The 6,419-nt window shown below is 36.8% G+C and overlaps 1 long non-coding RNA gene across 1 annotated transcript; it reads left to right on the top strand.

Annotated features, from left to right (window-relative positions):
• Nucleotides 1–348: 348 nt before the first annotated feature.
• LOC137196883 (uncharacterized) lies at nucleotides 349–5,455 on the top strand. Its single transcript, XR_010931333.1, has 3 exons — nucleotides 349–635; nucleotides 4,080–4,133; nucleotides 4,719–5,455. It is a non-coding gene; the product is annotated as an uncharacterized lncRNA (long non-coding RNA).
• The last annotated feature ends 964 nt before the right edge of the window (nucleotides 5,456–6,419 follow it).

Raw genomic sequence — 6,419 nt, 5'->3', positions numbered from 1 at the left:
GGCCTTATAAATAAACAACATACAATGCTGCTCCCTTCTGTTTGTTGAGGAGGACCATCCCACCTTTTCATATGAGATGTAATGGTGAGTGAGGAATTGATCACTTGTGATGCACTGTGACACACAGAGTCAAGAGGCTTTAAAGTGGAAGGAGAAGCATGCTCATATACAATATCGCAATCAAGCACAGGCAGAATTGTAGATTGTGCAATGGTGTTTTGACTAACAGAAGAGAAACATGATTTGTTTCTATACAAAAATCCAAATTTTACCTGCAGTGTGTACAAACCATCTATGGTAAAGTGATTATTAGTGATTTACAAATCTAAAAGAACTTAACTCTATAAAGAACTTTTAAAATGAACAAACATTGCAGCTTTGAAACATATCACACAATCTTCCTCAGCAGAAGAAGTTTTCCTAGTTGTCATTGAAATGTAGACATTTCCATTGTTTTCTAAGCCCATTAAGGACTTTGTGTCCATTTTGGCTTAAAAGTTAAGACTGAAAGTTCAGTCTTGACCATTTGTCATGCTTTCATTTTTGTCAACAGCTGTTTCCATGGTCAAGAATGCTTTCATTCTCAACATATTGGACCTTGTTGCAGTGGTGGAAGAAGTATTCAGATCCTCTACGTAAGTAAAAGTACATTAGCAGCAAAATGTATTTAAAGTATTACAGTAAAAGTGGTGATTTGGTCCCTCTGACTGATATATTATAAAACATGACATCATTAGATTATTAATACTGAAGCATCAGTGGATAAGCAGCATGCTACTGTTGTAGCTGCTGGAAGTGGAGCTAGTTTCAACTACTTTAGATACAGTTTAGTTCCCAACCTAGGGGTCGAGCCCCTCCAACCCCTGGGACAAAAGGGTCACCAGATAAATCTAAGGGGTCGCGAGATGATTAATGGGAGAGAAAAGAAGAAAAAACAAAGGTCTGACACACAAATCTGTTTTCTCTGTAATGTTTGATTGATGGTGAAATATTGAATATTTATTGAAATGAAACCATTTTTCTGCTTTAGTAAATGTACTTAGTTACTTTCCACCATTGTCTTGTTGTATTTGTGAGGTAATGAACACACAGTCCTCTCAGAAAGACTTCTGGTTCCCTATATCAGAGAAAAAAGATGGGAATAAGTCGCATCTGTCTGCATTTTCCTTTTTTCTCTGAATATTATACAGTAATCCTTGAATCAGAGTTCAGTATATTGTTATGATTTGACCCTGATTTTCAGAAGCTCTCAAGGTTACCTGCAGTGCCAAAATAAACACACAGGAATATGAACAAAAATGAGATATCATTTTATGACAAGTGGAGACAGAAATAGATGAACAAACAAACATTAAGTGGCTTTATGCTGGTCAAGCTGTTAGTATAATACATTTTGCTTGTCTGGTAACTGCACAAGGAGACAATGTGAGTGCATGGCAGTAAAAAGAATAAATAATGAATGAGTAGTACAATTTATTATTAAAAGGTTTCAACCCTACTTTATTTTTTTGGCAGAGAAAATTCTGCTGTTTTGAAAACCCATCCCTTCATGCTTCACTTTATGAGGCCTGTGAGTGGTCATTGGCAGAGCCATACAGCATATATATATGGGAGCCAACATCTTCAAAAATATATAGTAAATCTAAAACAGCTCATGAAGGGGTTGTACCAAGAACATCTCCATAAAAGAAAAATATATATTTTAAAATAAAACAATACATTTCATGAATTGGTGCTTACATGTAACTGTGGATTGGGAGCAAATTTATTGTTGCAGATAAATTTCACTTGAATATAGTGTTTTCTTCATGAGTGCAGATTAATGTTATAATTGTTAGACCGTTAGTTCGTTTATGGAGCATTATGAAGTGGCTCTATGATCCGTGCTAGTCATTTACCTCCAGCAGAGTGCAGCAGAACACCGGAAGCTTCACAGACAGTAGCCAACATCTTGAAAAATATGCAAGTACTCTGGAATAGCAATACAAATATTCCAGTTGGTACTAAACCATTGTTTCCCTGTTTTCTTCACTTTTACCATAGTGTTAATGATTTACAAAAATATATGATAACACATGTAATAGTTTAACATGCCCTATTCTTGCACATCTTCAACAACAGGATCAGTATGCAAGCAGTAAAGCATGAGTCAGTGTTGTGTGTGTACAGCAGCATTGATTCAACAGAAATCTTTTGTGTAATTACTACAGTCAAAGTGGAAACACTGTTCTTAATTGTGATGTACCAAAACTTTAAATGCCTTATTATATGCATTCATGTTAACGTCTAAGTTTAGTGTAAGTAAATTCTGCTATACACACCGGAGAAGCGTGCCCTTACATTTTCAAAACAACCAAATATCCACCCACATGTCTCTTTTTGGCATATGGTGTGTGGGTGACAGAAAGCATCTAATTAAGACGGCATTATGAAGCCTTACACAGCAGTTGCTTTGGAGAGCTGTTTCAATTCAGGAAGAGTAGATTTACCATCACTAAACAATGAGTAAACATGAACTAGCCTATCATGTCATCATAAGGATCTAGATAGTGGGCGTGTGAGACAGACAAATATGGATACTGTATATCACATACAATGTACGTAGTGTAGTTTTGTTTGAAGAACATGGATAATTCAACAGCTTTTACACTCTGGAAAACATGGAAATTCATCATCTCTTTCCTTAGTAACTTTCATCAGCTCTCGGCGAAGCAGGCAGCTGAAAACCTGCTAAGTAAAAAGCAGCAAACAGTCCTTTTTAACAGAACATTTTGAACAGCAGTTGTTACTAATAACATCAACAATGGCTCTCTTCAATTCAAGTCACCTAGTAAGCCATGACAGTGTGATAGCGAGCCAGCATGCATAATAACAGGACCCTGAAACTGAAGCAGATAGATAGCAGATAGAATTCAGCCCTCATTAATTTTATCATTTATACCTGTGCTTTTCCTACTATGACTTGTAAAAATGCCTTTAGTGAAAGAGACTTATTTTTTATGTGTTTTTCTGCCTGAGTGAAACTTAATTTCTGTCTGCTAATGATCTGTTAAGTAACTGCTGATATTTATAGAGTTATAGCTAAAGTTTAGGAAATAGCGGTTGCTAAGGTGGTGTGGTGGTCTCTAGGGTTTTGTTAGTTTGTTGGCAGAGTGTATTGGGTGTGTTGTTTGGTTGTTGTTTTGGGGTTCAGAGTGGTTGTGTGGTCCCACAGGTGTGAGCAGTATTGGCAGCAGAACGGATAAATAGACAGTGGTCTCAAAGGGGCATCTCAAAGAGAGAGCTGTGTTTGAGGGAAATTAGCTGGTCCTATGGGCACTGACTTTTAGTTCATCATTCCCTATGTGGATGAAAGGAGGAAGAACAAGAACAAAACCCTTACACACTGTTCAAGTTAAATTTGACTCATGTTTACATTTGAGAGGAGTGAAAACACCTTCAACACCAGCCTGAAATTTTATGACTTTTGCCAAAGTGACCTTTCAAAAATGTTGTTGCATTATCAATATTCACTAACATTCATTGAAATCATGATGGATATTAAGTTTTCCTGTTTTAGAATACACCCTCTCTGCTCTCTGAAAGCTTCATTAAGGATTAATCACCAATTTACTAATGGCTAATGAGGTATTTATGAATAAAAAATTGATTTGTGGTTCAGAAATTTGAGTATGTGTAGTGACTATGACTATTATGAGGGGATAATGTGAAGAGTCAGAATGTTAACAGTATGTATGTGAGTTAGCAATAATGTGGCTTATTAATTTTGTTAACCAAATATATGACAAAATCTATTCATCAACAAATTGTTTTTTTTCCCTGCAGCACCGTTAATGAGACAAAATTAGCAAACAAAGCATTTTCATAATATTGCTGAGTTACAAAGAGGAGACAAAAATGGAATGGGAAATAAAAAAAGCTAACAAAATTTACAATATTTTACTGTTGACAAAAGAAAGATAAAAATGCATCAACACAACTAAAAGATGTAACAAAAACTGACACCTAAAATGTCTTTTGGAAACAATCAGCTTCGTCTATGCCTCTTTGTCACTGGATACTGAAATTTTCTCCTCTAGCAGGCACACTAATGAGGCTGATGCAACAGTGTCAGTGCAGCCAGGGTTGACATGGTGAGTTTCTGTAGTTAATATTGAACTGTGTTTTATAATGTCAAGTGTTGCCTCACCTCTCAAACTTTTTAGTACACAGCCCTCAGAGAAATATGGCTGCAAGCCAGCGAGCGATATGCACCAGGCCCATAAAGTATTTATATTCCAAGCACAGAAATCTTTCTAAAATACCCCTTTTTCACAATCATATGCTTGTTTCAGCTGTGTCAAATGCTTTATGAAATAAACAAACAGTTTAAAGTGCAGCCTTGGATAATATTGGATAACATTATAAAATGATGTGACCATCACTTGGTCTTAAAGCTGCACTAGACAAGATTTATGTGTTAAAAATACATCCACCACATCTACTTAAATCATGGATTGGTGCTACAAAAGAGGAGATCTCTCCATCCCATACACACTGAAATGGTGCAGGATAAAAGTTGTGCAGCATGGTCACTTGTGGGAAATCTTTTAGCGCATGAATAGTGATATATTGAACCTTGTGAGCAGATTTTTTCCCCCCAAAACAGTAGCAAGCAAGCTGGACTGTGCAAGATAAACCTGCCTTTGAAATATTTTTTTTGTCTCTGTCCTTACCAGGCATCAAGAAGAATGTTTATGTCGTGTAGTATGATGTCTGGATGTTGGAGAACATCAATTTTTTATTTTCCTTCCATCTATTTGGGAAACCAAATTGCAAAACTATGTAGTGCAGCTTCACAGGAAGATGCTTTTTACTGCAGATTGCCTTCATCCTTCATGGCTATTTTCAGAGTCAGAGAAACGTTGACAGTGGGAAATATTCATTACAATATCGTTAGCAGAAGTTATAAGCAGTATACCACTTGAAATGTAAAAACACAGTATGTATTCTTATTAAAGACACTGCCAGGAACTGAGTGGCAGAGCTCAGCTTGCACTGGTTCATTAAGGCTTTGGTGTGAGTTAGGATGTGGATATCTGTCAAAACAATAGCACCTGACAGTGTTGGAGTGGGATTCTGTGGATAACTAAATTATATTTCAGCAATAACAGCAGTGTAGGGGAGGTTGGGATGAACTGATAAGAAAAAAAACAAATATCTCCAAGAAGTTTTATTAAAAGTATACAAGAATTTAACACCCATATTTATAGGCATGCCTTTGGGGAGCAAAGCAAAAGCAATAAAACTGATGAGAGAACAAAGATTCTCTTTGCAACTCTCTTGTTCTTACTCCCATTTCCTTTGATGGGGTTAACCACCATCACCTTACCTGATGTATATTTTTTTTCCGTTTTGTTGCTCTTGGCTGTCTTTCTTCCTCTTCAACTGCTCCTGAAGCAGCGCCATTAGACAGCAACATCTTTGGGACTCCTCTGAGCATAATGAGGGGTGCACATCAGGCTCATGTAGAGAGTGATTCCCTAAGCACTGTTGGGACTGTATAGAGAAACAACATGAAATAGAAGCTCAGCCCTCTCTTCCTTCGTTCCTTCCTCTCATCTTTTCCCCCTCAGCTCTGCTGCTTAATAGGGTGACCAGATAAACGTAGCTTCTCTCTTTGTTGCTCGTCTTACTTTAGCTCAACATAAGACAGATTTTATGATCACAGGTTTTCATTTTTTACTTTCATTTCTTCATGGAGACCAATTAAAGTCCTAATGCAAATGACTAATGCCTCTTGCCAGTTAGTCTCCTCGCAGCTATCCGTTCAGTGGTTGTTGCCTTCCCTCCACAGCCCTTTTCTACCACTGAGCATTATTGAAATACAGTAAGTGTGTAAGATTCAGTCACATATTAATTCAGCTGCCTCCGGGTAGCTGAAGTGGGGGTTGTCACGGATAGTGGAGTGATAGTGCAGTCAGCAGATTCAGCATCAACTGCAGAACTGCAGTATCTTTTTCCTCTAGACGGAAGGAAATAGAGTGGAGTAAATTTATATTTTTGTTGATGACACTGCAAGAGAAAAAGGATTGAGAAAGATATATCAATATACAGTAAAATTTCTTCCCTACAGTACAGTATGAACAACTCTGTCTATATTTAGATGCATTTAGTTGCTGAGTCTTTGCAAACAAGGTTATTTAGAACATCCAGACAAATAAAGCAGGCAAAATTTGTCCTTAAAGGAGCAACAAGAAAATACAGAATGTTTAGTTTAGTTTTCTGTCATCTCTATAATTTCTGTTCTCTTTGAGAAGTACCAAAGTTGTGCACACTGTGCTGTGTGCTCATTTGCAATTCAAAAACAATTTAACCTTTCCCATTTTACAGTCTAATAAAAAATTCAACAGAATACACTTTTCAGATTCAGAAAAACT

Source organism: Thunnus thynnus, chromosome 14, assembly GCF_963924715.1.
Source record: "Thunnus thynnus chromosome 14, fThuThy2.1, whole genome shotgun sequence".
In the NCBI taxonomy this organism is placed as follows: domain Eukaryota; kingdom Metazoa; phylum Chordata; class Actinopteri; order Scombriformes; family Scombridae; genus Thunnus; species Thunnus thynnus.
The sequence above is the reverse complement of the archived record's forward strand: the minus strand, read 5'-3'. Positions and strand labels throughout refer to the sequence as shown.